Below are 16171 nucleotides of genomic sequence, written 5' to 3'. Positions count from 1 at the left end.
TCCTTAAACTACTAGATAAGAGCAAATAAACGTGGCTCTGCTCTGAGTCAACTGGCTTAGTTGAAACCATGGAGTCTGGGGGAAATTTGGGGTAGAGAAGTGGCAGCAGCCTCTTGTATACCTGGTGTATCCTGCCTGCTGAGAGAGAGAGTCCTGTCTGGACTCAGTATCATTCTTGAGCTGATGGAAAAAGGGTCTCTTAGAAGCCACAGTATCCGGAAAGATCAGGGCCAGATCAGAGAATCCAAACTAATCTCCTGGCCTGCCTCTGAAGGCAGCAAGCAAGGCCAACTTCGTGGGTGTTCAGCCCACACTTAGAAGGAGCCCTGCACTTGGTTTAATGTTCTGCTGTCATCATCTTGAAATTCTTAATAATTTTTTAACAAGCAGCCCACCTTTTCATTTTGTACTGGACCCCCCAAATTATTTAGTCAGTCCTGCAGGAAGTGTCACAAAAATCCTTGTCATCTCAGGTGTTCTAGTTTATTGTTTGTTGTGAAATATATAGTGTCTGTTCTCATTTGCCAGTGTACCTGGGTTTATCAGATCCTTTCCTGAAAGCCATTTTAGGAGAGCTTGAGGGTCCAGGTACTTGCAAAGGTGGACATGCAGGAGGGGAAGGGCATGGTCAAGATCAGGGGACAGGGTAGGCCACTCCAACAACTTGAGTACAGCCAGACACTGCCAGGATTTCTTTTTATTCCTGGCTCTCACAGGGTACCTAGAATTACTGGTTCACAGTGTAGCTCATCTGAAGAAAATCTTCTGAAGAAGACACAGGGGCAAGGCCTCTAATTTTTGCATTTGTCCTTTCATTCCAGAAATATTTATTGAGCAAATAGGTGCTAGGCATACAATAGGAAGGCATTTTCCCTGCCCTCATGAGCTTACAGTGTAGTGGAGCTAGGCAATAAGCAACTAAATGAACACAGTGATAAATATGAATTGCAGTAAGTGCTACAGAGGAAACATAATGCCAAGAGAGAATAACTGGTGGGAAATGAGGAGGGGTAAAGGGACTAGGATAGGGTCATTAGAAGAGGCCTCTCTGAAAATGTGACCCTTTGGCTGAGACCTGAAGGATGAACAGAAGCAGCTATGTGTGAAGAAAGGAGAAATGGCAGACCAGGCAGGGGAACAGCCTGGGAAAGGACATTGGGATATTGGCACGTGCGGGAACCTGGCCTGTTCATGAACTGGACAAAGGCCAGAGAACAAGGGGGAGAGTTCAGCAAGAGGGGGCTGGGGCTGGAGAGGTGGGCACAGGTCTGTTCCTGCAGGACTTGATAGAATCCACTGGGGATCTTGGCTTTCATTCCAAATGCAACAGGTAGGCTTTGAAGACTTGTAAGAGAGATAGTAATGCCATCAGATTTGCATTTTGGCAAGTTTACTCTGGCCTGATATATGTCCCCCTTCACTGGAATGAGTGTCTCAGGAGTGTTAGTGGTGAGAATGGGGGGAAAATCAGTGTAAATGAAGTATACTTTAAAGGGGGAATAGACGAGATTTGATGATGGATTTGGGGAGGGGTGTAAAAGAGAAAGAGCGATGTCAAGGATCCTGACCCATAGGTATCTTGCATGGGAGACTCAATAGCTGCATGTGACATTTACAGAATTAGGAGAAAACAGATTTTGGAGGTGAGGACCAAGATTAAGAAACCGATTCTGAACATATGAGTTTGAGATGACTGTGAGATATCAGAGTGGAAATGGCTAACCCCTCCCCACTAGACACGTGGGAGGGAGGCTTCTGTCCAAAGGCCCGCTCAGAGGGACAGGAAGGTCAGACGAGAAGGGCGGAGCCGGGCTTCCTACTCCCTGTGAGCCACTGGGTCCTGGTCCCCACACTGAAACTCCAGGACAGACTCTCCCTGCAAGATTTGGAATCATCAGTGGCCTCTCCCTCCTACCCCCACTCCACCCTCCCAGTTGCCTCAGTTTACCACCTGATAATGGCACTCATGCGCAAAATAACAAGGTTTAGGACAAATGCTCTGTAAGCAGCAGACGTGTGCCTTGTGGAAGGGCTCATGCTCATTGAATGTGGGCACTAACTTTTTCTCAGAGCAGAGTCCCTGAATCACACTGGCCTGGGAGGCAGGAGCCCTGGGTGGGTAGGCCCTCCAACTACACAAGGTTTGAGGGCTTACAAAGCACTTTCACATCCACTGTCTTATTCTCTCAACAACCTTTGAGACCAGGTGGGGATTATCATTAACACCACCTTATATTAGGAGGTTCAGAGAGGTTAATCTAATTTGCCTAGGTCACACAGGTAATTGAGAAGTCAGTCTGTCTGATGCCAAGATTGAGGCTCTCTCTAGCAAGCTGTGTCATTTCATGGCAGGGACTGCCCATGTTTAGAGAAAGCTGCCTTCATTTCTGACATACTGAAAGGCACTGGGAGGGCCCCACTGCCTAAGACACTGCCCAGAACCACAGCCTATTAGAGTTGCAAGCACCCATAGGGATCCTATCCAGTCTCCTCATTTTACAGCTGACAGGAAAAGAGACTCAACAGAGGGAAGGAAGTTCGTGGCAGAAGAGGACTAAAACCCAAATCTCTAGCCTAGATCTCTTTCCACTTCACTCAAGGCTTCCAGGGTTTGGCACCCTTCCATCCACGGAAGAGTCAGCCCTTGTGCTAGGAGAACTTTGTGGGAAAGAAGAGTAACCAGAACTAAAAGGTAAAAGGTTGCTTGGCAACTAGAAATGTGGGCATGTGTGACACCTGGCATCCATTTACCCTTCTTTCTTGTGTCCTCATCCCCAGGCTTCCTCCAGGGGGACCACTCCCAACCCCTCTTCAGGTTCTGCACCTGGGTGGAATTCATTTCCAGGAGTCCATTTCACTTCCTGCTTTAGGAGTAGGCATGTGACTCAGGTCTGGCCAATCAGAGCATCACATTTCTCTGTCCACAGTGATTGGCTCAGGAATGAACATGTGGCCTAAGCTCAGCCACTCACACTCTCTCCCTCAGGACCCTCAGTCTTAAGAAGACTGCCTCATGGACAGAAGAAATGCCTGGAGTTATTTGTTTTTGCTGCTGCAGCCTGTGCTTTCTAACCTAAATCTTATTTTTTTTAATAAATAAATAAATTTATTTATTTATTTAATATTTGGCTGCGTTGGGTCTTCGTTGCTGCGCGTGGGCTTTCTCTAGTTGAGGCGAGCAGGGACTACTCTTCATTGCAGTGCGCGGGCTTCCCATTGCAGTGGCTTCTCGTTGCGGAGCACGGGCTCTAGGCACGCGGGCTTCAGTAGTTGTGGCGCACAGGCTCAGTAGTTGTGGCTTGCGGGCTCTAGAGTGCAGGCTCAGTAGTTGTGGCGCACGGGCTTAGTTGCTCTGTGGCATGTGGGATCTTCCCGGACCAGGGCTCAATCCTGTGTCCCCTGCACTGGCAGGCGGATTCTTAACCACTGCGCCACCAGGGAAGTCCCTAATCTAAATCTTTAACCTTCCTGACAATTCATCCCAACTGAAGACCTCTCAGCAACCCTTTTAAGAGGGTAGTTAGGAAATCAAGTGATAATATAATTTCTTGTATCTCCTGACAAGAATGCTTTACTGAGATGTAGCAGCTTTGTTCCTATTTACTTGGAAAATGAGACTTAGTGCAAGAAAATTCAGCTAACACAAAACCTTTTAATGATTCCTTTAAGTCAGTGACTCTCTATACGTGGTCCCCAGATCATCATCATCAGCGTCACCTGGAAACTTGCTAGAAATGCTGAGCCACAGGTCACACCCAGATTTACTAGATTAGGAACTCTGGGAGAGAGGGCAGCAGTCTGGGTTTTCAGAGGTTCTCTCTGATGCCCACTAGAGCTTGAGAACTACTGCTTTAAACCATTGAGCTCAGTCCCATATGGGTTTACTAAAACATTCAGGTATGAAGAAAAAAGATGCTTTAAAGTTGTGTCTCATTTCAGACCAAACCTTACAGGATCATTTTATGTTAATCTAAGGAGTTGGAGACATCAGACTTAAGTTCTAATCCTCTCTGAGCTATTTGCTGGTTGTGTGAATTTGGGCAAATGATGTCACCCCTGAAGCCTCAGTTTTCTCATCTGAAAAACTTGGAATAATAACATCTCCTTTATAGGTTACTGTGGACATTAAATAAGATAATGACTATAAAACTGCTAGCATATAACAAGCTCTGGATAAATTTCAGCTCATTGTTATCATGTTTATGGAATTAAGGCTACTAATTACTTATTTAATAGCACTGACTCCCTGAGAACACATTTCCCATGTGTCTGAAACTGATGTCTAGCACACAGAATGGAACCAGAAGACCTATGCCTTAGGCCTGGCACTGCCAGTAATTTACCATATGACGTGCAGTGAGCCAGCTTCTATCTCTGAACCTCAGTTTCCCCATGTGTTAAATAAGTTGGTTGGGACCGGATGGGCTGTAAGGTCCTTCTGGGCTCAGGCACTCTGAAATTCTAAGTCTCAAGCCTGGAACAGAGTTGTTTTATTTGGTCATAGGAAACATAATCTTCAGAGCCAAAATGCATCTGGAAGCAGCTATTTCTTAGGATATGTGAAAAGAGAACCACCCCCTAAAAGTGGGCATTAGAGGGAGGCAAATCTTCCCACACAGCAAACGTCTCTATAGATTTACCCACTTGTCTTGGGGACCACCCCATGCCCTGGGCTGTACCACCAAGGAGCTACCTCCTCACTCAGCCAGGAGAAAGAGTTTCCCTTTCTCTGTCTACTGGTGATTGCTTCATTGCTTGGCTTGAGTTGAGTACTCAGAAACTCTGGCCAAAGGCCCTCCCAAAACAGAAAACACAGTGACCACTAGCCCTTAAACCTGCCAACAAGAACAAGAAGTTCAATCTCTGCTGGGTTTTAAGCCAGGCTCCGGTACATCTCACAAAGTCTCTGCTCTGCTTAAGCCAAAACGGCAGGGCATCAAATCACCCCCATTTCATTTTCCTCTTTTTGCTTATCTACATTTTCTATGTTTGTCCCCCTAAGCTGGATGTTTATCATTTCTGTTTCATCCTCAAAGCAGTAACTTCAAATGGAGACTCTCATCAAGCCCAGTAATGGTTTTCCTTGGTGATAACAGTACAGTGCAAGGGGGGGGACCCCATTCTAATACCAGGGCAGTGGATGTCCTGGGAAAGTCACTTAGCATCCCAGGGTCTGCTTTTCACTGTTGTAAAAGTAAGGGGAAGTTGGACCAGTTCTTCACCTACACTACTTCCCAAGACTGTAACAAGCACCACTCAAGGTTTGGTAGCTGATGAAAATACCATGCAAAGTCCTGAGTCTGATTCTGCCCCCTCCACACCACAGGCCATTGCCTGGTTTGGGGCAGCTGTTTATGGATGTGAGTAAATAGGGAAAATGTGGATTGACTGATGCAAATCCATTAACAGTACAACCCTGATGTCCTGCTAAGGGATGGGGCGTGAATGGGGAGGTCTTGGAAGGCTTCACATACTTCCCCAGACTCCCAACTCATAAAGGACAAATTGGGAAGACAGTGGCAGAGCCCTGGATTCACCCATCTCCTCTATATTTCAGATAAGGAAACTGAGGTCCAAACTGGAGAAGCGAGCCCTTAAGGCCACACAGAGAGTAGGTGACCAAATACTGAGCCAGCAACAGCCTCTGACTCTGCTTTTATGTTATGAAAGCTAGTGGGTCCAGGGAAATTTTTTTACTACTAAATTGGTAGATTAGATGCACCCTTCAGCACTGCAGATTGGGATGCTCGTCAAAGCTGAAGAACACCCTCTGGCACCCCTACCCCCTCACAAGTAACAATAGAGGCCGTCCTGACCACGGCTGCATTTTTCCCAGGCTGTCTCAGACAAAGGGCTGGCCTGGCCTGGCCTTGTTATCTCTTGGTCTTAATCAGCTCCACTCCATTTTCTGTCATGGTTTATCCACAAAAGACTCTTTGGCTGCCCAACAGGAAAGCCAAGCCAAGGTCCCAGAGTTAGTATGAAGGCCAAGCTGGGACTGGTTTGATGAGAGAAAAATACAATGAGTGTGCTAGGCCTGCAGCCTGCAGAAACTTCAGAAATCCACATCTCTGCACAAAGAGGCAGCGTGGGGTCGTGACAAGAGCCGGCGGACGGGCCTGGGTTCAGATTCCAGCTACTTCCCAGCAGCATGACTTTGAATAAGATATTCAGCCTTCTGAGCCTCACTTTCCCCATCTGTAAAATAAGGATGATACCACTGGCCCCACAAGTTGTTGGACTGTGTATGTAACATCTCTAGCTCCGGGCCTGGAAGAAGGGGCTCTGAGTATGTTTGCTTTCCTGATGCTCAAATTATAGAGTTGTGCTAGTGAAGAATTAGAGGTTCAGCCCTGACCTGTGGGCAGGCATGGCGTGACTGGCAGAGCCCGTGCATTGGGTTTGAGGATCTCTGATGTTCACCAGCTGCGGCGAATCCCTCCTCTTCTCTAAGATTCAATTTCCTAGTCTCTAAGTGGGAAGCTTAATGCCTTTCCTGCACCCAAGCTTATGGTTATGAATGTGCTTCATATACTATAAAAAAGCCAGTGTTATCTCTTCTCATTAGCACATACCGGTATGTAATCAAATCCTCCTGAGACCTTGGGCAAGTCATTAAACCTCTCTGGGTATATCAGTCAGGGTCCCAGCAGGCAACAGATGGCACGTCCAAACTGGGTAATTTTATTAGAGCATAATAACGGGGCTATTTACAAAGACATGTGCACAAATGGATAGTGGGTATCTCAGGGCTAGTGACCTCAAGGAGCCCTTACTACCGCTAGGCCATGAAGGAGCAAAGGAGAAGCAGTCACTAGGACCAGAGAGGGCAGCTGTATTGAGAGGCCACCTGTTAGGATGCTGTGGCCATCAGAGGAGGGATGCAGCCCATCCAGAGTGTCCTAGCAGGGGAGGGAGTTAAGGAAATAATACCCTTACCTTGATCTCCTCCTGCCGTCCGATCTCCTGTGTGTACTTCCCTTTGGTCTAATCAAACTAGAGGCCAGAGAATAAGGGAACCCAGTGATACAGTACATCCAGGGTAGCCTCCCAGGATATAGCACAGAGTGGAAAAGGGTGAAGAGAAGGGCTGGAAGGGCATTTGGCAGGTATCCAGCACATTGGGCATCAATGTCTTTCACAGTTTTTTATTTTTATTTATTCATTTATTTTGGGCCACGCCGCGCAGCTTGTGGGATCTTAGTTCCCTGACCAGGGATCAAACCCGGGCCCTCATCAGTGAGAGCACAGAGCCCTAACCACTGGACTGCCAGGGAATTCCCTTCTTCCACAGTTAAAGGAAGGTATTGAAGGAGATGACCTCTCCTTCTATCTCACCCTCTGATAGACTCTCAGCACTTTTTCTAAGCTTCAGATCCAGATCTAGAAGGGTTAGACCCTAGGAGGGAATCCGAGCTCTCTCCTAGGGAGATCTTTAGTCTTCCCAATTAATCAAGAGCAACGACATCCTTTTCTGGCAGCCCCAAATTTAAATTATCGCCTTTGAGGCCCATACTCAAAGTAGAGGGCAAGCCAGCCACAGAGGGAGTCATTCTTTGGATTACTATGTTTTAATATTTATTTTTCTCTTTTAACCAAAGTGAGCCAGGTGCATGTCTCAAATACTAAACAGATGCCCTCTGCTTTCATTCATTGGAAAAAATATAATGCAGTAAGGTGTCTTTAGGCCTTATCTTTAGAAATAATAAATTGCATACAAGTGAACACACTGGAGCAATCTAATTTTTTTCCAGCACCTTCTAGCTGACAGTCAGTGTGGCTCCCAGGGGAGAAATCAAAGAGCTGAGTAATCTTGAAGCGACAACAGTTCCCAAATCCCCTTTCACTCCATCCCATTCCAGATGGGTGATATAAATCATGTGCCTATAAAAGAAAAGATAAGAGAGATCTTCCCAGGGAATCTCAGCACAAGCAATCTGGGGCAATAGTTAAACCCCTGGGCTCTAGAATCCTTAAAGCTCAGGTTCAAGTCCTTGCTCTGTCACTTACTACTTGTCTTTGTGACCTTGGACAAGTGACCTAAGCTTCAGTCTCCTCATCAGTCCATTTGACAGATTATGCTCATCTAGAACAATAATAATGCTTTATCTACCTCATAGGGTTATTTCAAGAATTGAACGAAATAATACAAACACTTAGCACACAGTAAGCATTCAATAAATAGTGGTGGAGGGGAAATGGGGAGCTGCTGACAGACCTATGACGCTGGATCCATAATAGTGGCTCTCCCCGGGCCATGGGACTTTGGCTATGCTTCTGCTATGGCCCTAATCACTTTCCCTTGCATTTTAGCCATCCATATTATCCCCCTGCTCTAGAGGTGTCAACCACAGTGCTTGCCACACCCATAGCCCCTTGCCATGGAGCGCCACGCTTCCCCCACTATTGTAAATCAGAGATAGTTTTTAGCTCCTTAAGCAAATCATCATAATAAAATACTGTATTTTATTTAGTCCACTGTTATAGAATACAGGGCAAAGAAAGGCCATCCCAATTCTGTAATGCAGATGGTACTAGAATCTACTGATTTAACCATAAAAGCTATAGGAAACCTATCAAACAAGCTGTGACAACACAAATAGTACCTGTGGAAGGGCAGCCTGTAAACGCAAAGCATACCTAGAACAAAAGAAAAGGAGGGAGCATTGAAACATATTTACCTTTTATTTGTTATTTTTAATAGTTTTATTTATTTTACCTTTTATTTGTTAGGAACTGGCAAGGAGTTTTCCTATGAGATCGTGAGGTAGGACTACCACCCCAGGAAGCAGCTTTACCCTTCTTTTTTTTTTTTTTTTTTTTTTTTTTTACAGTTAAGTAAACCTCGGACAGGGTGATTTACCAGGGTCACACAGCTAGTTAGAGAAAAATTTCAAATCTCAACAAACTGATTTGTATGTTTTATGCCACCCCTTTCAAAAATATTTTGCTAGCACTGTTTATAAATATCTCCTGAAGTATGCTGGTGACCCAACTCCACAATGCATTTTTCAATGTTGTAAAATTTTATCATGATCCATTTGCATTGTGACAAAAATCATACCTAAGAAGACCCTTGATCTAATCTGTTGTCTAATCTTTTACATCCATCTTTTATGGTGATAAACTACTGCCCTGGAGGAGCCATCCAAAAAGTTTAGGAATGGCGCTCTTCCAGCCTTGGCTTGTGTGTAGGCGCCCTCCTTCGCTCATGCAGCCTTTAGAAAGTGGCAAGATCTCACGCTGAACACTGGAATCTGTGTTCCTATTTTTCTGCACCTTTCTCCTCTTTCCAGCCCCACTGCACCTGCTCTAGTTCAACTCTTTAGATTATTACAATAAACTCTCAATGGTCTCCCCACCTGCAGCTCCTCTCCATTTCAATCTATTTTGCACACATTGCTGACTAATTTATCCACAACCCCACTCATATCACAGTAGCTTCCTATTGCCTATAGAAAAAAAGAAAAGCCTCTTATTCCCCATTCAAGACCTCAGTGATCTCTTTCCAATCTTAACATCCCTGCTCCAGCGCTCCCAGTGAATTGCATTTTTCACTATTGCCCTCTACTCTCCTTATGTTCCCAAAATGATGTGTCCAAGACCCAGTTCCTCTCTCTGTCTGTCTCTGTCTCTGTCTCTTTCTCACTCTCTCTCTTTCTATTTATCTATCTCTATCTCCCAGCTCTACTTCCTCAGTGAGTGTTCTGTTCTCAGAAGTCTCTCCCCTTGTTCCTGTAAGATAACTGCCAGTGGATTCGAAGACCGCGTGCTTCCACGTCAAATTCAGTGGAGAAGAGGAATGCCTGTTTCCTGGTAGATCTCATTGTCTGTGACTGGCCTGACCTTTGTCATACCCCCATCCTTTAATCAATGCTTGTGGCCAGACGGTGGGATAAGTTCATTGTAGGAACTCCCTGAAGTTCCTAGTCATGAGGTTTGGGTAGGACTGACCCCTGCCTTCAAGTCCAGGGATGAGCCCTGACTGACTTGGTTGTGGATAAATTAATCAGTAATGTGCGCAAAATAGATTGAATTGGAGAGGGGCTGCAGGTGGGGAGACCATTGAGAGTTTATTGTAATAATCTAAAAAGTTGAACTAGATGCTCTGGAGGTCTTTTCTTCCATGGAGCCTTTCCCCTACTCCTCTAGCTAGAAAGAAGCTTCCTTCTCCTCTGAACTTGCAAAGCTCTTTATCCGCATTTCTTTTATTGCAGTTACCACTGTCTACCTTGCATTCAAGCTCTCTGGCTTATCTCTGGGTCCTGGGCATCAATCACGGTGCATATCACACCCACAGTCTCCTATGAGGAATGGCCCTGTCTACAGTCCCTGGCTAAGCAGCCAGCCCTGAGTTACTTTATGTGACCATGTCCACCCTGTCTCCCTGTTGGCCATGCTGATTGGACCTGGGGTGGGCAACTGACCGACAGGCAGGCAACCATAGGCTAGCCAGCAGCTTCTGAGGGTCTGAAGTGAGCAGTTCTACCCAGACCTCAGTAATTAGCCTTACAGCCCTGAATGAACTACAGTGATGTGTGGGCAGAATCTCTGTGTAAGCAGAAGCCAGAAAGCAGGGAAAAAACACAGCGAGTAGAGAATGAAGACTATAATCCTCAGGAATAAGGAAGTGGAGACTCAGAGAAGCTAACTAATCTGCCCAGCAATTAGTCTAGTTCTAAAGCCTTCTCTCCCAACCAGTACACCACCCTCTCAAATTGCTACCCAAAGCAACTGCATCATATTCGATGCAGACAAACCCTTATTATACAAGCTAACAGATGGAAACGTTAAAAGGAAAAGAACAAAAGGGTCATTCGTGGTGGCTCTTTGCTCTGGGATGGTCACCCAGGGCCTCTTCCTGCGCGTTAGTCTTTTGGTCACTTCTTTTAAGATTGTCCAGGAACCTTTCCCCCACATCATACCCTGATCAGGAACGTTTTTCATCTTCATTGACCCTACCTATCATGGGCAGAAGGCAAAGCCCTGGAAGAAGTTCATTGTCATAGCTCCCTTCGGAGGAGGCTACCCAGCCGGCAAGAACCCCCAGTTCTCAGAATGTTTCTCCACTCCCACCCAAGACTGGATCCCAGCAGCACTGCATCAGGTACTTTTATTTACAATGATCCGTCTTATTCTCACAATAACCTTGAGATGTAAAACTGAGATTAAGTAAACCATTCAAGGCCACGAATCTCGAACATGCTATCATCGTGATCTTAACGCAAGTCTGGCGGGCTCCAAAGCTCGTGCTCTTTCCACTGTTCGCTGCTGCCTCCAAAATGGAAAGACAGTGGGGCTAGGATACAACCGTGACATACGAGCATAAGGTTTTCACTTCATTTTCTTTTTTTTTTTTTAAATACTAGAATCATTGGTTCATTTATGGATTCACTCAGCACATTTATGTGAGTGCCAGGTGTGTTAAGTTTTTATCCCTGGAAATACAAAGGTTTATCTCTTGATTTAAGACATTCACTAGGCACATATGTGAACATGTTAAAAGCAAACTGTGTCACATTTTCCTCAGGTTTACAATAGGAAGGAAAAACACACACGAACAAAATTGTTTCAACAGTTAAATTATGATCCTGATTCTTCCTATAAACCGGCTTTAGAAAGAACACTCTAATTCACTTGAAGTTGTTCACATTTCCCCTAACTTGATGAAACAGCTTTTCTCTTTAGTGTGATTATCTACAGCTGTAATGAATGAAGCCTCTCAATTTGACTGCTTGGTGGAAAAAGCAATGAAGGAAACATTGTTCATTTTCTTTTTATTGGCATCAGTAGTATTCATAACAGATTGTTATCTTGAGCCTTTATTTTGGCAATGACATATCTGTAAAACACCAAACAGACCCCTGACTTACTTAACAAGCTGGTATCATGAGTCTGAGGAGTTTGTGCACATGGTCATGTCCAGCCACGGGATACAAGTGTTGAAACTAGTGGCTGTCCCAGGGGTACTCAGTCGGGATTCTCTTATGATGAGGATATTACTGATGAGAAATTTTTAAAGGCCTGAGGGAAAACCATCCCTTGATTATGGAACACTTCCAATATATCTGAGTGCAGTTGGAAATGTGTATGTAATATCCTGATGGGAGCTCTTCTCTACGTGTCCAAAGTTGTTTAGGCAAGTTCGTCCAGAAATACTCCCCAAGTGTAGCTCAACTTCAAATTTTAAATGGCTCATGTCCTAGTTTCAAATTATTTCACTGTGGGCCTCTATTTGTCCAGTCTATTCAAATAATACCACACTGATTTGAAAGAAGGAAATATTTTATCTGTTTCATTTATAAAGTCAATAAATTTATTCTGAGTGCCAATATGTGGCAGGTACCAAAGATTCGATGATGGGTGAAAAAACACCACCTCCTCCACGAAGGAGCTTTAGTCTTTAAAGCAACAGGTGTTTCTGCAATTCTATACTAGTACTAATAAGAGCTTCTTTCCGCTGATTCATTACAGTCTGTTTGAGCATCCCAATAATCCTGGGGTAGGTGAAGCTGGTTTTACACTCTCCGTCTGACAAATGAGAAACGTGAAGATGAGAGAAGTTATGTGATTTTTCCCAAAGTCCCACAACTTATAAATAATAGATCTGAGATTCAAGCTCACTTAGTCTAGGGCTCCCTTTTATAGAGTCAAAAGTGCTCTTTGGTCATATTTTAGACTTGATATTTCTTGAAGACACACAATTTTCTGCTTGCGGTAGTCCAGAGTAAGGGTTAGCAAACTATGGTCCGTGGGCCAAAACTACCGCCACCTGTTTTCGGAAATAAAATTTCATTGGAACACAGCCACGCACATTCACTTGCTTTCATGCTACAACAGCAGAGCTGAGTAGTTGCAACAGAGGTTGTATAGCACAGGGGTCCCCAACGCCCGGGCCACGGACCAGTACAGAAGGAGGTGAGCGGCGGGCGAGCAAGCGAAGCTTCACCTGCCACTCCCCATCGCTCCCCACTGCTCGCATTACCGCCTGAACCATTGCTCGCATTACCGCCTGAACCATTGCTCGCATTACCGCCTGAACCATCCTCACCACCATCCTCCCGTCCGTGAAAAAATTGTCTTCCATGAAACCAGTCCCTGGTGCCAAAAAGTTTGGGGACCACTGGTATAGCACACAAAGACTAACATACTATTTCTGGTCTTTTATAGAAGAAGTTTGCTGACCCCTGTCTGCAATATTAACTTAACTTCTCTTCCCTTGATTTTTTAAAATTAATTAACTAACTAATTAATTTTTTAATTAATTAATTAATTAATTGTTCTTGGCCGCTCCACGCAGGCATGCGGGATCTTAATTCCCTGACCAAGGACTGAACCCTTGCCCCCTGCAGTGGAAGTGCGGAATCCTAACCACTGGACCGCCAGGGAAGTCCCCCTTCATGTTTATCTTTGGCCAGGGTCATGGGTCATTCTGACACCAGGATCAGGGTTCAGCCTAGGGCTATCCAAGATGACAGTTCCACAAATTCTACCATTCATAAGGGTTTTCTCCATCTACTTGTCCTCAAATTTTGCCTCGTGTCCCTACCTCTTCTGGTAGATTTAGGGCCCCAGAAGAGCATATGACTTCATATCCAAAGGAGGAAATATTGTGCATAAACAAGGATTTGATTTGCTGAAAAACTGCCCTCATTAACTCTATCCTATAGCCATGGCAGATCCTTTCTCTGTATGTAACGTCTAACTTGAGAAGAGGCTACCCAAGAATGCAGTTGGGTGCACTGGACTTGGTCCAAAAGTCACAATGACTCTCTAAGACCAATCCTGTGCTTTCCCAACTGTGCCTGAATTTGAAACAAGTTCTCCTTATTTTGCAGTTCCAGTGGAAGACCAAGCAAATGTGCGTAATTACTGGTCAGGGTTTCCATTCACACTGCCCATGCTTCTCCGCCCAATGCACCCTTTTTGATGCCCTCACAGCAATTTGAATCCATCAGTGAGAGTCTCTATGCCTGGCACCTTCAGTGCCCATTAATTCAATAAACAGGTCCTATAGTATGCCTTAAGCTCTCTCTTTGACACTAGGCAAGTTGGGGAAAGACATGAGAGCCAATTAATCCAGCTCCCTACACTGACAAAAACCTCAGATTCACTTTTGGCATCATCTGCAAAAGAACTTACACTTAGAGTCACTGTGCTACACCAGTGGAATTACACTTGATTCTGGACTATGGCACTTAGAGTCTACTTTGAATTAATATTGCTTTATATTTCTGCAATAACTTGTGAATAACATTATAAAATTACATTTTTTGTGGTAAAAATATTAATTTGTTAAATGTAAACATTTTAAATATACCGCAATATGTATCACACTGCTTTTTTTTAAATGAATTTATTTGTTTAAAAAATTTTTTTTATTTTTGGCTGTGTTGGGTCTTCATTGCTGCATACAGGCTTTCTCTAGTTGTGGTGAACGGGTGCTACTCTTCGTTGCAGTGCGCGGGCTTCTCATTGTGGTAGCTTCCCTTGTTGCGGAGCACGGGCTCTAGGCATGTGGGCTTCAGGAGTTGTGGCACGTGGGCTTCAGTAGTTGTGGCATGTGGTCTCAGTAGTTGTGGCTCGTGAGCTCTAGAGTGCAGGCTCAGTAGTTGTGGCACACGAGCTTAGATGCTCTGCAGCATGTGGGATCTTACCGGACCAAGGATCTAACCTGTGTCCCCTGCATTGGCAAGCGGATTCTTAACCACGGCGCCACCAGGGAAGTCCTGTATCACACTGCTTTAGACCTTCTTCATATTTTCATTTATCAGGAGCTACAAAAAATGGAAGAATCCTGAGCTTCCTTTGACTTCCAGAGGCCCATATGCCTCAGGTTAATCTAATAAATAAAGGTGTGCCGAAAGTAGACACTGAGCTTTCCTAACAACATCCCCGAGTTTGGCCATAATTGGGTATGTTTCACTTCCTACTATCATGTTCCACATTATTTGTACATCTCAGGATCCATGTAGATCAATGAGGAGGAACTCATGCAATTATGGAAGTCACCCCCCCTCTTCTGCACCTCCCTCCTGGAAAAAGGGAGAAAGATTAGCCCAGGGCAGGGCTTATTTTTAAATCTTGGACATGGGGCAACTCCAGAACTGTCTACTGCATCAATGAAACCAAAATGCAGACTTCCTGACACACAGCTATAACCTGATACATACACTCAAATATCATTAGAGCATGAGCAACCAGCAGAATTGTCTGCCAATCACCTCTTTAACTTGGCCCAGTGTTGCCCACAAAGCTGATGTTAATATACATGTGTATGTACACACATATACATTCATATATATAATATATATACATAGTCACACATATATATAATGAGATGAATTAACACTAATTTCTGAAATTTTGCTCCCAATTTCAGGTGATAGGGATGAAAGCTACTGTATCTTTACATGATGCAGTGAAACTCAGAGTCTAAAGGGCCACTTGGGGGTGGGGTTATTATTCATTCAATAAACCTTCATTATGATGTCCAGACACCCAGGATCTAGGAGCTGAACAAGGTAGCCCATGCCTATGAGGGGCTCACTGGGCGGTGGGATACACCAACTCCAATGTATGACCACAGAAAGTGCTGTTCTAGAGATATAAACCAGGTGCTGTTGTGTCTCCAAGGAGGAATGAATTGGGGCAATGAACTGAGGCTGGAGGAAGACTTCACCTAGAAGTGATATTCAGCAGGGCCTTGCAGAATGAGAAGATTATGAGAGCCAGACATGAGGAAGAAGATTTTAATTCAATTTAACAAACACGACTTAATCACCTACTCTCTACCCAAAATACTAAACTCTGTGCCTTTCTTGGAATAGATGCTCAGTAAACACTAGCTTTTGTGTTGCTAGGTGCAGACAGGGCCAGTAATAGCCAATAGAGCACCTTTATTCAATTAGAAAAGGCATCCCTCCTCTAGACATTCAGAGGTCAAAATTAGGGCTCATGCCTTGGTGAGTCAGGCTAGATTTCAGAACCACTTACAGCTCCGCTTACCCCTCACACTAAGCTCTTGTGCAGAGTGAACAACCTTCTCAACTATAAGTGGCAACCCTGGGAACAGGAAACACAAAGATGAATAAGGCATGATCTCTGCCTTGAGGAGCTCATCTGGTAAAGGGAAAAAAAAAAAAACACATATGATATCATATAAGTGACA

This window comes from Eubalaena glacialis, chromosome 10 (genome assembly GCF_028564815.1).
Source record: "Eubalaena glacialis isolate mEubGla1 chromosome 10, mEubGla1.1.hap2.+ XY, whole genome shotgun sequence".
In the NCBI taxonomy this organism is placed as follows: Eukaryota; Metazoa; Chordata; class Mammalia; order Artiodactyla; family Balaenidae; genus Eubalaena; species Eubalaena glacialis.
Note: the sequence above shows the minus strand (reverse complement) of the source record.